General features: G+C 40.1%; 1 protein-coding gene across 4 annotated transcripts in view; it reads left to right on the top strand.

Moving 5' to 3' along the window:
• The first annotated feature begins 1,318 nt into the window (after positions 1–1,318).
• The window catches only part of PPM1B (protein phosphatase, Mg2+/Mn2+ dependent 1B), a 91,588-nt gene continuing 76,082 nt past the window's right edge, over positions 1,319–16,824 (top strand). For all 4 annotated transcript variants that reach the window (XM_081254254.1, XM_081254256.1, XM_081254255.1 and 1 more), the window contains exon 1: positions 1,319–1,746. The gene's annotated coding sequence lies outside the window, so the exon portion shown is untranslated. The remainder of the gene's footprint in view (positions 1,747–16,824) is intronic.

The following is a 16,824-nucleotide window of genomic DNA, read 5'->3' as shown; positions in this document are numbered from 1 at the left end:
TCAGTAACTGTGGAGCGAACGAATGTCAAAGACTAGGCCAAGAGTTTCTAAAATCAACGTTGACTAAGAAACAAAACACGGAAATGTCAAGGGCTGAATGCCAGGCAGTGCGGGCCGAGAAGGAATAAAAATAACCCCTAACAGCACAGAATACTCCTGAAGGGATCGCCTGTCTCATTTTCTCACGTCGCTTTTTGTCCTCTCCTGACACCCCAATTTCCCGCTCTCTAACTCATTTTCTTCGCTTCTGGGGACAGGTTAGGCAGGTATCCCAGTTCAGCTGCTCTGATTGGTCGGCGATGATTTCATTGTTAGGGAGCATCCGGGCCTTTCCCCTCCCCGCCACACCTCCTCCAGAGCCCTGCCTCCCGAGGTTCCCTCTCCCGCGTGCGCCCCACCCGCTGGCTAAAGCAAAACAACCGCCTCTCCGTAGATCGCTTCTTGTCCTCGCCTGCGCCTTCCCTTCCCGTCTCGACGTCTAAGAGAGGCGTTTATATCCTCCAATGAGGGCCTAGTAGGACTTTGTTTGCCAATCAGCAGCCAACCGCCTGCAATTCCGGGTGGGACTAGGCCTCCACACCTATAATTGGACAGCCCGCTGGCTCCTTTATGGCGTTCGTTTTACGCGAGGCTTGGAAGTCAAAAATAAAGGGACATTGTCCTCACAGAACGAGAAGGCTCCGCATAGACTCTGTGTTTGACTGTTTCCGAAGACTAGCCAATCGCTTTTCGAATACTTCCCCGCCTTTTGCGCGTTCATTTAAAAAAAGCCGGTGTGACGGACTTGGAAATAGGTTCCGTGATGGACATGTAGAGAAAGCCAATGATTGAGAGTTCGGGCCACCCTTTATACCAATAAGAAAAGACTATCGCTAGGACTCGGGCTTTAAGAGGCGGAGCGCAGGTGGGCGTTATTTGATTGACGACGGTGTCTACGTATGGCTGTTAGGGTGGGTTGGTCCCTGACGTCCGGAGGTATAGCAGAGGCGGGGCTGAATGAAGTAAAGGGTAATGAAGGGTTGGGTCTCACTCAGTGGGCGGTGTTTGATGGATAGCTGACCTTGCCAATTGAAGGTGGCCACTGATGCCCAATGGGAAATTAGGAACCCAGAGGCGGGGCATTGTGGGCGGGAAAAACTAAGGACGGCGGCACAGGGGCTGCGGAACTGGGGGGGAGGGCTGCGGAACTGGGGGGGGAGGGCGGTGATTGACGGGCCGTCCAGCAAACCGGGTACAGCGAGATACCGCGCGGCGTCCCAATGGGTGGGAGCTGGGGGCGGGGCTCGCCGAGGGGCGGGGAAGGACAGGGTGCGGGGAGGGAGGTTGCAGAAGGAGCGGAGCGGCTGCTGCTCAATGGCGGAAAAGCCGCCGGTGCTCTGACCGCTTCGTCCCCCTAGCAGTTGCGGGGGAGTTTCCTGCCGGCGCGGCTGGAGTCTCTGTTTCTCAGGGTTCGGTGGCTGGAAGATGCTCCAGAGAGACGAGGCTGCGGCGGAGGAGGTGGCGGCGGCCGAATCGGCAACGGCACTAGGGTGGAGAGAAGGCGGCAGCGGCGGCGGCGGCGGCGTGCGGGGCCCAACGGTGTAAACAGCCCCGGAGGCGGCGGAGGCGGTGGCCAAGACCCCGAGGGGGAAGCGGCGGCTGAGCCAGGGTCGCGCCTCCGTTGGAAGCCTGGGCTGAGTGCAGCAGAGGGGTTCTGCGGCGGGCGCGAGCGGACGCCCTAGACCTCGCCTCCCTCCCTCGCCCCAGGTAAGGCCGCTGGGCGCCCCGCCGTAGGGGAAACGGCTCGCGGGCACCGCTGAGGCCCTGGACCGTTTTCGGGGTGCCGCCGAGCTGCGGCCGGGACCTCTCCCCGCTTAATCCTCGCCTCTTTCCCTCGGCCGCGGAGCCCAGAGGCGCGGAACGCCGGGCCTGGCTCCTGGCTAGGCCCCTTCCCCAGCCGCCGCCTCCGCGCTCGGCCGAGGCTGGGAGAGGCTCGGGGCAGGGAATTATAGTTTGCTCCTGGAAGTAAACTGCTTGTCCCTGTTGTCTGCGAGCATCTCTTTCACCTGAAAGCACTGGGGCTACTCCAGGCCGTAACTCGTCCCTTCCTGGTGCATGCCTGTTTGAAAACACTACCTTTTCCCATTTGTTTCCTGATTAGCTTCTGCCTTCCTCTGCGCTCCATTTCACTTCCTCGTTAAATCTTCTTTCTCGCTCTTCTGTCTACGCGTCTCACCACCTCCTTCCTCCTTAGCGACTTTATTTAAATCGTTTCTCTTTTTCTTCTCAGGAGACTCCAGTCTTCTCTTCCCTGCCTTCCCCAGCAGTCCTTTTCGGATGTCATTCTTTTTACTAGTGAAGTTCTTAAATGAAACTGCTATCGTCAGTATCCCAAATCTACCAGAGGCCCATTAAGAATAGACTCACCAGCTTTAAGTGGCAGATCAGTTTCTGATTTCACCGAGCCTAACATCCTTTTTAAAAAATTGTATTATTAAATGTAGAGTGTGGAAATAGCCCTGAAGTTATTTTTAAAATGAAGGGCTCAATGAGTGTTGGAAATAGTTATTTCATTTTTCAAGTTACATGACCTCTAATGTCAGATTGAGCAGATCTAGAACATTTTTGCCTATCTTGTTTGGCAGAATGCTGCTTAAGGATTTTGATAGCGGCTCAAATTCATCACTATTCAAGTTGGCTTAAAAACAACTTGAAAACTTTAGAAAAAAGACATTATGAGAACAACTAGGAAGCTGTTTTGATGAAGTCACTGTTAAATACCTTTTAAAATAGGCTCCACATGTTTAATGTATCAAAATAAAGTTGGCGGGAGTCTTGTAAAAAGGATTATTTAGGAATTTGAGTAGTCTTAAGAGTTATGTAGCTATTTTGGGAAAAACATTCTTTTCTGTTAACAAACGTTTACAACTCCTGTGATGTGAGAATTATCGAGGTTTACTGTGGGATTAACACAGGAACTCATTTTATTTGAGCTACTGCATGGATGTAGAAGTGGTAAATTGTTCAGGTTAGCGTAAATCAGTATGTTCTAGGAGATGCAGAAACATGCTATAGACACTGAATGTTAATAGACATTTCATTTACTTTCTCTGTTGTGCAATAGCAAAGTTCCTATTGTTGGCCTGCTTTTAAATAGACCATTTCTAAATAAATGGTGAGGCAAGTTATTCTAATTATTATAGTAGTTTTTTCCAAGTGTATAGGCTTTTTTTTTTTTTTTTTTTGCGGTACGCGGGCCTCTCACTGTTGTGGCCTCTCCCGTTGCGGAGCACAGGCTCCGGACGCGCAGGCTCAGCGGCCATGGCTTACGGGCCCAGCCGCTCTGCGGCATGTGGGATCTTCCCGGACCGGGGCACGAACCCGTGTCCCCTGCATCGGCAGGCAGACTCTCAACCACTGCGCCAGCAGGGAAGCCCCAAGTGTATAGCCTTTTAAAAAGATATAGTTGCGTTTTTACTATTAAAATGGTAATTTCTTTTTTTTTTTAATTAATTTATTTATTTTTGGCTGCATTGGGTCTGTGTTGCTGCCCACGGGCTTTCTCTAGTTGCGGCCAGCGGGGGCTACTCTTCGTTGCGGTGCGGGGCTTCTCATTGCGGTGGCTTCTCTTGTTGCGCGAGCAAGGGCTCTGGGCACGTGGGCTTCAGTAGTTATGGCTCGCGGGCTCAGTAGTTGTGGCTCGCGGACTCTAGAGCTCAGACTCAGTAGTTGTGGCACACGGGCTTAGTTGCTCCGCGGCATGTGGGATCCTCCCAGTCCAGGGCTCGAACCCATTTCCCCTGCATTGGCAGGTGGATTCTTAACCACTGTGCCACCAGGGAAGCCTTGAAATGGTAATTTCTTAAAGGAATAATATTGGAGGCTTCTTGAATGGACAATGGTGTTGTTTCAGTAGAAGTTTTATTTAGTATTTACAACAGATTTTGTTAGTCAACAGATTTTCTTTCAGGGATAATCCTGATTTTTGCTGTGCTTCTTACCTTCTCTCACTGTCTTCTTAATCTTTTTTTTTTTAATGGTGTTTGTGTTTTCTCCTCTTCATTTATTTTTGCTCTCATAAAAAGTCTTACTACAGTTTCTGCAGTGTTTTTATGTTGCACTGTCAGCATGATCTTTCATACCCGTTAGTTAAGATTTCCCCAGTTTCTTGGATATTACCCTTCGGATTTGTTCATGTTGTGATTATTCTCTGAGATGTGACCATCAGAACTTTCAACACCTGTTTTCTTATACTGGGTGTGATTTCTGTAAAGACTCCAGGAACAGGTGAAAGCCTTTTCAGTTAGCTTATGTTAGTTAGCTTATTAGCTTATGTTAGTAATTCACATATAATTACCAAATCCCTTAAGATTACATCATTTGAAGGAATAGTATAGTGTCTAAAATATCTGTGCTTCTTAGAACGCCTCATTCACAAGTTGACGAGGTCAGAAAAAGTAGCTGTCGTTGAAAGTTTATTTTCTCATAAAGTACATTTTTTATGGAGTTTTTTGAATTAAAATGTGACGCTGATATACACTATCTCTTGGCATTCGTGGAAGAGTAGAATTTGCCATAGTATTGTTTAGCGCTTGTGGAGTTTCATTGAAAACTGGCTGAGCCAGTAGTGGAAGGATTGCAAACATGTCCTTGTAGATGGATTGGTAAACATTTATTACACGTGATACTGGGAGTGAATGTTCCCCCCCATACTCAGTGGTGGTAGTTACATATATTATCTACATTATATGAATATTTGTATATTATATGTAATTACTTAAAAGTATTTTTTGACATTATCTAGCATAGAAAGTAAATAAAATAGAACTCTACAGTAGTCCTTCAAAAGATATTAATAAGGTGAATTAACTTATTAAAATATGATACATGACATTTTACTTTTTTGTGAAATATGCCTTTCACAGTTCACTGATTTTAAGCAAAAATTAGTAGGGAAACAACTGAAGTATCAGAGTTCTAAGAGTTAAAATTTTTTTAAGTTCCAAAATTCTAATAGGAAAATTTATTTAAGTAATACATAGGTTAAAATTACAATGAGTGGTATGAGAATTTTGGGGAATATGGATTTTTGATGATTTTTCACACTGTGTGGATTAGGAGGATTGATTAATTGGGGATATGAGTAAGATTCCTAGAAATAGAGAAAACTCCAAAAGTGTAATCTGGATTACTACCCATCTCACTATCCTGTACTCAAACTAAACAGTGAAGGTATAATAGTGTTGATTTGGGGAGTATTGATTTTTATAGTTTTTGCTTGACTGTCATAAAATTTATAAAGTAACAGAGCTTGTCATCAGCTTCTAGCAGCTGATCTAACAAGTATAGGTGAAGAAAAAGATACATGGGGGCTTCCCTGGTGGCGCAGTGGTTGAGAGTCTGCCTGCTGATGCAGGGGACACGGATTCGTGCCCCTGTCCGGGAAGATCCCACATGCCGTGGAGCATCTGGGCCCGTGAGCCATGGCCGCTGAGCCTGTGCTCCGCAACGGGAGAGGCCACAGCAGTGGGAGGCCCGCGTACGGCAAAAAAAAAAAAAAGATACATGGGGTTCATAATCTGTTTTTTATTCTTGTCTTTGTTGGTGATACGTCTTTACATCAAAACACTGATTTAAAATAAAATAACTTTTGATATTTCAAACTAATTTAAGTATGCTTATATCTCTGATTAGCCATTTTGGAATCTTTTTTTTCAAATGAAACATTTCTAAGGTGATTTAGCCTCCTTGTTTAGATTTGACTTGAGTTACACTTTTCAGCATTCTGTCTCTCTGGTTTGTCCCCAGACCAGACCACCACCATTTAGACTAACTTGAGTGATTTGATTAGGTAGTTGAATCAGTGTTATAAAAATAAGTCTTCACTGAATTTTTGATAAAGGTATAAAGCTTTCCAAAAGTGTAGTCTGTGTACTGTAGTTTCATTTCTCAGGCGTTATGAAGATTTTGAGATTTAGTTTTTAGTATCATCTAGCAACCTAGGAAACAAATACCATGTGGTAGCTCATACCTGTTTTTTTTTTTTAAGTTTTCAAGTTTTATTTCTCCTCTTGAGTTTAATGTTAATGACAGACATAAACATTTTGCTCTGAATTATGGTAAGCCATGACACAGAATTTCTCAAGTAAATTTTTTTTTCTTTTGCTACAGCTAACTTCTGACCACATCTACAATATCTTAACATATGATACCCTTTGTAATAACTTATTGAAGAACCCAGTAGTTTAACAATCAATTGTATTTTAACTTGTTCATATATTTAGACATTTAACATGATTTGTAACATTTACAGCATAGTTTGCCAATTTCATGCTTTTATGACTTAATAAGTAGTTTAATAGTAACTTGCTAAAAATGGATTCATAGTTTTGGAGTATGTTAAAATATATCAAGATTATATTTATTGGCTTTACATGGATTTATTTCTTGAAAATTAAAGATCTTAAAGTTTAGAAACATAATGCTAGTTGGAAAACTTGTTTTGCATCCTTTTGAATAAAAGAAGATCTACTAAAACATGGTCTGAAGTTTAGATGAGAGAGAAACATTGCAAGACTTGTATTTAATATTAAGGAACTTGTTTTACTTTTAGAGATGGGACCAATTACTGGTAGTGATATAGGGAGGGTAAGGCCTGTGTCCGGTATTGCTGGTGCTTTTTGTCTATGTAGAATGATCTCCATTTCAAAATAGGCTGTGAATGAAAAGTGCATTTGTATGAAAGAAACGTGAAAAACCTTTTCTTTCATGGAAAACTGTTGTCAAATGTGGTTATGTTATTAAGTATAATCAAGTTTGTTATATAAGAAAAAACCAAGTGTATAGATTTTGTTTGATAGATAGTACATACCTGAGAAGAAGTAGGTTTGATAAATTTGTGAAGTTCTGAAGGATTTCAAAGAACTTTTAAAAGCTTGAGGGTAGGGGCTTCCCTGGTGGCGCAGTGGTTGGGAGTCCGCCTGCCGATGCAGGGGACACGGGTTCGTGCCCCGGTCTGGGAGGATCCCACATGCCGCGGAGCGGCTGGGACCGTGAGCCATGGCCGCTGAGCCTGCGCGTCCGGAGCCTGTGCTCCGCAACGGGAGAGGCCACAACAGTGAGAGGCCCGCGTACCGCAAAAAAAAAAAAAAAAAAAAAAAAAGCTTGAGGGTAATGTCACTGATTCTTAAGTATAATTGCATTTTCTTGGTGTAGGTATGTATAAGTGCACTCCTAACCTTGAAAAGGGATGGTTAATAGGTGTTCTTATGAATAGGAGAATCTAGGAGTGTCCATATTACTCATGGGTGCTTAAGCTATTTTGGCAAAGAGTTTTTCTTTTTCCATTTTCTGATTAAAGCAATCAACTCTGAGTTAAGGAACTGGTGCTATCTATTGAACACAGGTGGCCCTTCCTAGTCTTACAAAGGGAAATAATTAAACTCAAAGCAACTCTAAATGATAGAATGTGTGGGAGATCAAGTTTAGATATGAGAGGCTTCTTGTTACTTCTCTAGGCTACCAACCCATTGAGAAGTAAAAAATTCAGTAGAGCTTAATAGTATTTAGTCTGTGGGCTACCCTCCTCTTACCCCCCAATTATTCTTGAATTCACTGAGTGCCTTCTAATATGCAAGGTTCCATTCCAGGCAGGAGGCCCAACAAAATAGATAAAATCCCTGCCCTCGGAGATCCGTTAACAAACTCTTCCTTAATTTACATTACAACTCTGCTTCCTTTGTGGATGATTTAATTATGAGTGGGATTTGGCATCTATGGTGTTTTCTACACTTTGCTGAGAAGCTATGATTAGAGCTTTACTATTTTTGACAAGAGAGAGGGAAGAAGAGTTTTTCTGTAACTGGATAAAAACTGGAATATGAAAAGAGGAAGTAGGAAGGGGGAAATGTTGTTGTACCTAAGATTAAAATGTGAGCCAAAGATAAAAAAAAGAAATCCCTACATTAGGCATGAGGGAAGCTGGGGGAAACACCATGTACTGTCCAACCTTGGATAGAGGAGTTCTTGGACAGGAGAATGGGAGGAAAGATGGGATAATGGGAGGAGGGTAAACAGGACTTTTAACAAGTCTGGTTTAAATAACTTGGTTTAAAGTTTAAATAACTTTATGTACCTATAAAATATATGTTATTATTTGTGTTTGGAAAAGACCCTGTTGTTTCTCTTCTTTTGCGAATATAGCTGAAACATTAATGGTTGGCCAATAGTGTCTGAAATACTGCCACTGATTTGTGACTGCTGTTTTGTCTCTAGTTATAAGACGATTCTCTTGAAGATACCTGATGGAGTCAATCTGTCTCTTAGGTTTATTGTGCTCATATTGATCTGTATATAGCCACTGCTTCCCTTAACTCCGTAGTTGTGGTATATTACTTGAAGTTGTGTCTTTGTCTTCCTGCATTGTAAGTTTCTGCATGAGGATGTCCTCTTGCACTTAGTGATGAAGTACGTGCTTAGTTTTCTACTTCTGTTCTTTAGCTTTAATAGTGATGATCCAGTTTGGTAAAGATGGCTTTTCTTCAGTTTGGTAAAGATGGCTTTTCTTAAGTTTACACAAACATTGCACACTTTTAAGATAAGCATGAGAGATCTTTGATGTTCGTTTTTGTTTTAATGCATAATGGTCTTTTGCTTTCATTAGTGAGTCATTGAGTCAGAGTTTCATGTGATCTTGCTTGCTGCAGTGAATTGAGATCGATTTTTTTTATTTTAAAGCAAATCAACTTGTGTTTATTTCAGTGCCCCAATATAAAAATGAACACTAGTTCCATTCATGACCTAGGAGACCTCCTTTATAGCACTCAAATAAGCCTTCAAATTTCTAGTTTCACTTTTAATGTATTTATCACTTATCAAAACTGATGTGCAAAAGAACTTGAACTTTTGAATATATTAAATTTAGTACTGTAATTTGGATCAGGTTCATTTAGCTGTTCAACATTTGGACATCTTTGCCTGTATTTTAGATGGAAAAACAAAACAAAAACAACCTTACTTGATTTCTTAAATTATCTCTTATAATTGGGTTTGCTTATATGATTCAAAATTTAATTAAAGCTTTGGTGGTTCTAGGTCCTAAATGTAAGGAAACTGAGTTTAATTTCTTTATGTTCAGCTGTTACGGAGTGTTTTGAATCAAAATGTGAAAGTGAAATGGTAACTTTTAGCTCAGTACATAATAAGAGTTAAGTTATACTTTCATTTTGTTTTTGTTTTATAAAATCTAACTCTAGTTCATAAAGGAAGTAGAGGCTTTTAAGGATTAAGTGATGTTGTAGGATGTTATTGCTCTTATCTTACATCTTGAGTCTTTTTTTCAGAGATAAGTTTGTATTTTAGTTCAGGTTATTTGCTCTTGTACTTTTGATTTGTGTTGCTTTTTCTGCCTGTCTTTGCTTACTTGATTTTTATTTAAGTACAGGGTGGCTACCAGGTCTGGAAACACAGATGCATACACAATAAATGGTTTATTGATGTTACAGAATATGTTAAAATAATATCTATGTTTTCAGACTTTATGACCTACAAAATGGAATTCATGTAGGTGGGTCTTTTGTTTTGGTTCGGATATATATTACATGGCCAAGTTATGGAGTCAGGTATAAGGTATATTTTGAATATAAATGAGTAGAGATGCATAGTTAATTATAGAGAGCTGTCTGGAATAACACTGACCCTGGGTTTTAAGAGGACTGACAATGATCTAACAAGGTAAAAATAAGTGTGATGGTTAACTGGTTGTGTGATATTTTGTCTAACAAAGTTTGGGAGATGCTAGATAGCAGTAGCTTCAGGATTATACTTGAACGATAGTCAGAGGTGCTGGCCAAACAGTGACGACATTAAAAGAGTATGTTTTTAGGCCTTAAATTTGTTATTTGTAATTCTTCTTAGTCACCTAAGAATGAAAACTGGTCTACATCCACAGACCTAGGTGAGAATTACTGTTTCACAAATGTGCATGAGACGTCTTTTCCAAAGATTTAGATACATATTTCTGAATCTTTGCTACTCTGTGCTTTTAGGTAATGCTGTAGGATGCTTGGCACTGTTCTGTTATGTTTGTATGTGTATATTAAGTGTAAGAAATCTTTGTACTAGGAGTGGGTTATGTTTCTGGAAAAAGTTCCAAAAGGAGGAAGGTGATTGGAAGCATAGACTCTAAAGTCAGACTACCTGGATTTGAATCCCTCTTCCACCACTCTGTAGATGGGTGATTTAAAGCAAGTTACTTAATGTTTCTAAGCCTCAGTGTTCTTGTTTGTTAAGTGAGGATATTTCATAAAATTGTTGGGTTGGAGTATTCCAGGTAGTCATTACCATAGAGCCTTGGAACGTCTGAGTGCTTTCTCTTATTGCTATACTAAATGATATATGGTAAACCAGGAGGCAGAAGACCCTGTTTGAGGTTCCCACTGAACGTTTTAATGATCCTGTGACTTTGTGAGTTACTTATTCTTTCTCCAATTTAGTGGCTTTAATCTGTAATGTGTTATTTTGCATTAAGGCTGAGGGCTGGACCATCTGGTGTCTTGAGGTCCTTTTGACTCTTAAATTAAGAGTTCTGGGCTTCCCTGGTGGCACAGTGGTTGAGAGTCTGCCTGCCGATGCAGGGGACACGGGTTCATGCCCTGGTCCGGGAAGATCCCACATGGCCACGGAGCCTGTGCGTCCGGAGCCTGTGCTACGCAACAGGAGAGGCCACAACAGTGAGAGGCCAGCGTACCGCAAAAAAAAAAAAAAAAAAAAAAGAGTTCTGTTTTAAGATTGTCATTTTCTACCAAAGTGTAAGCAACATAAGGACAACAACTGTGTTAGTTTTGTGTGCAGATTTATCCATGTATCTATATTATATTCTATAAATAGTTGCTGAATAAATTTTCCCATAAAAACAGTATCTTTTAGCGGGAGGAGAATAGAGAGTAAGAAGAGGGGAGGGAGGTTTGCATTCCTTCTCAAGGACTTGATGCTTAACGTGTTAAAGGTATGAACACAAATTTCCTGCTATTCAATTTTTATTTAGTAAGTAAATATTGTCTGCTAGTGTTCGATCGTTTGGGGAACAAAGATTATCTGAGTCTGCCGTGTGTGGTATGAGGAAAGGAGTAAACGTGTATATGAATTATTATACAAGGTGAAAAGTAAGAATGCTATAAAGGAATTATAAGTATGTTTTATATATTAAGAATCTTTATAAAATGTATAAAAGTCAAATGGCAGTGTAATTAGATAGTCTTACCTTTTATTGCCTTGTTCTCACTTGTAGAAATCAGATGCTTAAAAGGAAAAACATCAGGGTTGTGAACTTTAGGAAAGTTTAGGACCTTGATAGCTTTTAGGGAAACTTAAGACTAATATTTGAGGAGGAAATTGATGAAAAAAATTAATAAGTATATAATCTCATTGCATTCTGGCATTTTTATTATGAAAATTTTTAATCCTACGGAATATTGTAACAGTACATTGAGTTCATATATGCCACCACCTAAATTCGATGGTATTTTATATTTTTGCTCTATTTGCTCCATCCATAATCTTGCCGAACCATTTAAAAATAAATTATAGACATCATGTCACTTCACCCCTAAATACTTAAGTATGAATCTCCAAAAAATGACATTTTCCTCAATACTTAAAATATTTTTATCGTACGTAACACAATTATCTAATCCCCAGAAGTCATGTAATCCCCAATCCAGATGTCTTATAAAGTTTTTTCCCCTCTATACCAAGGTCCAGTGAGGATCTTGTATTACATTGCATTTGCTGTTGTGTCTCAATTCTCTTTTAAATTTAAACACCAGTTTTAAAAACTGACTTTCTCAAGAGACCAATTATTTTGTAAAATATCCTGTATTCAGAATTTGTCTGATTGTTTTTTTGAAACTTGTTTAAAACTTAACTAAAGACTGCGTTGAATTCAGGTTAAACATTTGGCCAGGATACTTCATAGGTGATGCTGCTTCGTATTACATCACATCGGGGGTACAAAATGATTGCGTCGCACTATTTGTGGTACTAAGTTTGATCGCTGGGTTAAGGTGGTGATTGCTAGATGTCTCCATGGACAAGAAACATTTTCTCTTTTATGATTACCGGGTAATTCATGGCATACTTTGTTACTATAGAAATCCATTTCTCCTTCAGACTTTGACTTAATGGATGTATTGATTTTTAAAATTTTTTTATTTATTTTATTTTATTTTTTGGCTGTGTTGGGTCTTGTTGCTGTGCGCGGGCTTTCTCTAGTTGTGGCGAGTGGGGGCTACTCTTCATTGCGGTGGCTTCTCTTGTGGAGCACAGGCTCCAGGCGCGTGGGCTTCAGTAGTTGTGGCACGCGGGCTCGGTAGTTGTGGTGCACAGGCTTAGTTGCTCTGCGGCATGTGGGATTTTCCCGGACCAGGGCTTGAACCTGTGTCCCCTGCATTGGCAGGCGGATTCTTAACCACTGCGCCACCAGGGATGCCCTTGATATCTTTTTTAAAGACGGATCTTGATAGGGGTTATCAAACCGTAGCTCACTGGCCAAATTTGGTCTGCTGCCTGTTTTTGTAAATAAAGTTTTATTGGAACACAGCCATGCTCATTTGTTTGCATACTGTCTGGCTGCTTTCCCACTACTATGGCAGGGTTGAGTAGCTGTGACAGAAACCATATGGCCCTGCAAAGCCCCGAATATTTACTATTTGGTTCTTTAAAGAATAAGTTTGCTGCCCCCTGATTTGTATTCTTCCGTTTTTCTCATTATGTTGATAGTAGTGGTATAAAATTGGTGTTTATATAATTGGTGTTTAAATGTTGCCTCTCCTGCATCCTGATGTTATTCAAGGTATAAAGGTTGCTTTTCACATGATTAAAATTGTGAAGTTTTTGCTTATGTCCCCCAAACCATAAAGTATACACAGTTATAGTGCTATACATGGTATACAAAATCATATGTTAAAAACAAATATTTCAGGCATAAAAAGAATAAAGAACATAAAGTACCCACTACCCAGCTTATTTTAGGGTATAGAACACTATTGGTATAGTTGAAGCCCTTCTGTAATCTTCCTGGATACCATCGTTTCTTTCCCACTGTCTTGAATTTTGTGCCTACCCTCACATATACAATCTCCATGTATGTATCTATGTGTAAATAGCGTATAGGACTGTTTTAAGATAGTTTATAGTTTCTGAGCATGATTGTATATGGAATTTTTTTGTACAATTAGCTTTTTTTACTTAACATTTCTGCAAAGTTTTTCCTTGTTGATCTATTCCTCTTTTTAAATAGTATTGCATAGTATCTCATTGTGTGATTATAATACATTTTGTCTAGTGTCTTTGGATGAACATTTGGATTATTTTTGTATTTATATACAATCGTGCTGAAACATAATTTACATCTTTTTGTATATATGTGTGAGAGTTTCTCTAGAGCACAAAGTTAGGAGAATAACTCCTGAATTGTAGGTTATTCTAATCCTACAACCTACCTAAATATTTTGAAATTCTCTCCAAAGTGGCTGTACCAATTTATACTCTGGCCAGTGGTATATAAAAGTGCCTGTTGCTCTATATCAATATCAGTGCTGTCCTATATAAATATAATGTTGGTCATACATGTAACTTAAAATCTTCTTGTAGTTACATTAAACAAAAAAGGTGAAGTTAATGTTAGTGATGTATTTAGTATATGAAAAATGTCATTTTGGTATGTAAACAATAGCAGTGAGATTTTTGCATTCTCTTTTTTCTATTAAATCTTCAAAATATGGCATGTATTTTATATTTAACAGTAAGTCTCAATTTGCATTAGCCACATTTCAGATTCTTACTAGTCACAAGTGTCTAGTAGCTACTGTATCAGACAGCACAGCTCTATATCCTTGTCTCCATTTGGTACTGAGAATCTTTTCCCCCCCTCAATGTACTGAGAGAGAAATGATGTTTCATTGTACCTTAATTTTGCATTTTCCTATTACTAGTGAGGATGAACATTCTCATATGTTTATTGGCCATTTAAATTTCCCCTTTTGTATATTTGCTATTATCATTTCCCCTATTTTCTATTTTCCTGTTTGTTTTTTTCTTTTTTTAAAAAATTTTATTTATTTTTGGCTGCGTCGGGGCACGCGGGTTCTTTGTTGAAGCAGGCGGGATTGTTCATTGCGGGCGTGCGGGTTTTCTCTTCTCTAGTGGTGGTGCGCAGCTCCAGGGCGTGTGGGCTCTGGAGTTGAGGCACCGTTTGGGCTTAGTTGCCCCGCGGCATGTGGGATCTTAGTTTGCTGACCAGTGATAGAACCGGTGTCCCCTGCATTGTAAGGCGGATTCTTTACCACTGGACCACCAGGGAAGTCCCTGTTTTTTTCTTAATGACAAAACCTTATAGGCATAGATATGGATTTACTTTGCCATTAGAATGCTGGTGTTTTTGTTAATCGTGTTTAAGAGTTTTTACGGATTAATTTTTAGACAGTGTTTCTATAAAATGACACATTAAACATTTTAACCTAAAGCCAGTTTTAAAATGACTCCAAAAGTATTTGGATTGAAGTGAATGCTTGGAAGAATAATGCTTGAATGGTTATATGAGGGAGAGAAGGGGGACACAGCGATTTCTTTATACTTAAACAATCCTTTGTGTATATTTGTTTTCCTTCCCTTTGCTTGGGGCTTAGTCTTGCTTCTTCTTTCCTTAACTCTAATCTCAAGGACCCACAGGAAGAGCTAGGCGGAGTGGATTCTGGCCTAGAGCCAAAGATGTTTTCAAAAAGGGCTGTAGGGCTCCACTGAGGTAGGGAGTTGGGGATGCTTTATGCTGCATCTGGAAACAAACAAGGTGACAAATTCATTAGTGTGTTCTCTGTCTGCAGTTAAGTGGATATAATTGTCTGGGTGCTTTAAATGTGAAACGCAAAAAGTAAAATTCCTGGAAATCCAGAACTGCCTGTACTTAATAAATGTTACAGTGGATGATAGGGGTTAATCAGTCTTCCAATATAATATTTTTGTGAATGTTGGAATGGCTGACAGGATATCTTTTCTTGAAGAAGTATTTTTTAACTTAATGTGTATTTTACTCAATACTTGCTAGGTGCCAAGGTCATAAATTAGGATGTGAGGGGATAAGGAAGGTGAAAACGTTGAAAGGAATATGAATGATTATATAGGAGTGGTAAGAGGGTGGGGTGAAAGGTTGGAGAAGGCATCAAGAAGATGTTATTTCATAGGCGTGTTGAATGATTTGGTTAGCTTAAAGAGATAGGGCAAATTGTGAGGTGGGAGTGAGCATGATGTACTTGGCCTGTGTAAGTCCTCGGCTGGGCAGGTTAGAGAAGAAGGTTCCAGACTGGATATTTTGTACTCAATTTTAGTTGGGGAGTGGGAAGCAACTTTATCTTTTGGGGACAGGTAAGGTATGTTTTAGGGAAATCAAGTTGGTGGTAATCTGTAAGGTGGATTGAAGGAAGGGGAGATTGAAGTCAGGGAGACCAATTAGGAGGCTGTCAGATAATCCAGAGAACAGGTCATAAGGCTCAAGATTATGATGGAGGATAAGTGAGATACTTAAATGGAAGATGTGTTGGGACATGGTATATAGTGGTTGGATTTATATAAAAGATTTATGGTTTCTAGCCCAAGTTACTAAAAGAGAGATTACGAATAGGTAGATTAACAGGTAGTTAGTACAAATAGTAGTTAGATTGGGATATGAAGGTGGTTTGGGGGCAGAGATGAAGATTTTGGTTATGTTATGTTTGAAGAGCTATGTACAGCAGCCAAGCTTAATGATTAAAATCTAGACTAAAATTCATCTGAGAAGTCAATCTAGAAGTGATGGTTGAAGCAATGAGATTGGATCAGAGGGCAGATACTATGTTTTGGGTTGAAGGCTAATTACTGTTTTGGGGGGCCCACTTCCCTCTTGAAGTTAGGAGGCTGAAGGAAGAAGTATGAACATGGATGATTGTGAGTGTTTTGAATTCGAGTGTTTTGAAAGTCAGCAGAGGTGTCAAGAGTTTCAGGAAGGGAGGAATTATCAGTAGTGTGAAGTGCCACAAAGTACCTTGTCTTGAGAAGCCTCCTTTTTAGGACCAGACTGATATATGAGCTAATTTTTTTGAGCAGGAGCCGATTCTACCAAGCAGAACATCAGTGTTTGAGTTGTTTTGCCAGGAATGTTGGGGATTTTTGTACTGACATGGTTATATATTATATCTTTTTCTTATAAATTTATTTACTTTATTTATTATTTTGGCTGCGTTGGGTCTTCGTTGCTGCGTGCGGGCTTTCTCTAGTTGCGGCAAGCAGAGGCTACTCTTCGTTGCGGTGCGCAGGCTTCTCATTGCAGTGGCTTCTCTTGTTGCGGAACATGGGCTCTAGGCACGCGGGCTCAGTTGTTGTGGCATGTGGGCTTTAGAGCTCAGGCTCAGTAGCTGTAGCACATGGGCTTAGTTGGTCTGCGGCATGTGGGATCTTCCTGGACCAGAGCTCGAACCAGTGTCCCCTGCATTGGCAGGAGGATTCTTAACCACTGTGTCACCAGGGAAGCCCTGATAATGGTTATATATTATATCTCGAGAAAATATTCTCCATATGAAACATTCTAGATAAGTTGTTCATACTATGACCATGTTCCAGGGTAAAGTAAAATCACTTTGGTGAATATTAAGATTATGATTGTACTTTAGAGTCATGTTCTGTTCCACTTCACTAACTTCTTATAAAGATAGCACTAAAATGATTAGATAATCAAACCTGCAAATTTGTCTCCAAAAGCTTCATGAAACCTTTGCTCTCTGATTTTTTTTTTTTTTTTTTTTTTACTTTTTTACTTTT

The sequence above is a fragment of the Mesoplodon bidens genome (genome assembly GCF_964165515.1).
Source record: "Mesoplodon bidens genome assembly, chromosome: 14".
NCBI classification, from domain to species: domain Eukaryota; kingdom Metazoa; phylum Chordata; class Mammalia; order Artiodactyla; family Ziphiidae; genus Mesoplodon; species Mesoplodon bidens.
The sequence above is the reverse complement of the archived record's forward strand: the minus strand, read 5'-3'. Positions and strand labels throughout refer to the sequence as shown.